This window comes from Myotis brandtii, unplaced genomic scaffold (assembly GCF_000412655.1).
Source record: "Myotis brandtii unplaced genomic scaffold, ASM41265v1 scaffold2288, whole genome shotgun sequence".
Classification (NCBI taxonomy): Eukaryota; Metazoa; Chordata; class Mammalia; order Chiroptera; family Vespertilionidae; genus Myotis; species Myotis brandtii.
In genome coordinates, this window is record NW_005358597.1 from 4,710 (window position 1) to 6,495 (window position 1,786).

Below are 1,786 nucleotides of genomic sequence, written 5' to 3' on the forward strand. Positions count from 1 at the left end.
GTGTCTGCGGGTCCCGGTGTCCACGGGGCGAGGCGCCCTGCCACCGGGGACAATGTCCTGCCTTGAACGTGGAATTAGTGTCGAGCTTCGCGGAAGGGCCCCGACTGCAGTTGTTTCTAATACACATTCTGAGATCTCAATGCCTGATTCTCACAGAGTAAAAATAGAGATGCCCACTGCCTGCTGCCTGGACTGTGCGCGCAGTGGGTGTGTGTTTAGCCATTAAGCTGGAAACGCAGGAGGCCTCGTTTTTGACTAGGCCTCCAGCCTCTGTAAAATGTTTGGATGTTTAAATCTTAATAAAATTGGGTGTTAACGGCAAAAATAAAAAATAAATAAAGTGAGCAATCAGATTAAGCTCCTCCTGCGCAGAGGTTTTGGAGCGAATTGCTCAAGGAATGACTGCACTCCTCGACTCACTTCACCATGAGACAGAGCCTTACTGATTGCTTTCTGTGGACCAGGGGCTGAATGCTCTGCAGTATAATTGCTACTTATTCAAATTATCATTATTCTTTAATGATATTTGAAGCAGGGCTAAAAATAAATAAATAAAAAGTAATACCTGCAATTGACAAAAAAAGTAGAAAACATAGAACAAAATAAAATAAAACCACCACATTCGCACTATCTCTAGATTGGCCCTGGGACATGTTGATAAATGTCTTTCTAGTCCTGTTTATTGTAAACATGGGTCTGGGCAGCACAGAGAGCTCTGCTGTCTGACTTGCTAACTTAGTATTTTTGTTAAATAATCTTAAAAGGGGAAATTATTTTTCTTTTTTAGTTTACTCAAATCCATCCAGGAAAATAGCTCTTTTATGTTAGGGATTCACATTGTAACACCATCTGTGTTCACCTCCAGGGCACAGCATTTTGTAAGAGAATTATCTTGCTATGCGGAGGCTTGTGCTGAGATTGCTGTTAGACTCAGAAATGAGCAATTCTGTGGGACAGGAATTAGGAATGGTGGGTGGAATTTGCTTATTCCCACTCTCAGAATGTCTTTGGGAACAAGGATATCTCAGGCCTAGGATGGTAGCCTTCACTACCTAAGAGGGCCACCTGTGCGTTTGTAAAACAATCCATATGCTGTCATAATATTTGCTTAGCTGACTCTATACTCTACCCTCAGGACATTTTCATATTAAATACTCAATATTTCTTATACTTGTCCTTTTCTTCTCACCTGTCCATTAACATTGATTCTCATTATGCAATCTATCAACGAGCATTTATTGAACACTGGCAGCACTGGAATTTTAAGAATGGCAATGATCATGGCACTGACAGCCTTCCCTGGAAGATGACTGAGATTAGAGAAGTGTGGTTTGGGGAGTCCATTAGCAACGGTTCTCGTTTCCTGGGTACAGTCATTTCACCTGGGAAGCTATTGTGCTGAGGCTGCACCTAACACCAGGTGAATCAGCATCTCTGAAGATGGGACACAGGCAGGTCACTTTTAAAGCTCCCCCAAGTGATTCTGATGTGTACCCAGGGTGGAGAACCCGTGCCACAGAGAAGTGATTTTCATCTAATTGGCTGTGTATTAGAATCACCTGGGGAGGTTTTAAAAAAAATCAAAATTTGTTCTGAGCCCCACCCCAGAACAAATGAGTCAGAATATGGAAAAGGAGTCTGACAACTGTATTTTTTTTCAAAGCTCCTTCAGATGATCTGATATACAGCAAGTGTTAAGAAGCATTGCTATAGGGAGAAACCAAGATGGCGGCATAGGTAAACACCAGAAATTGCTGCCTCGCACAACAACTTCAAAAATACAACT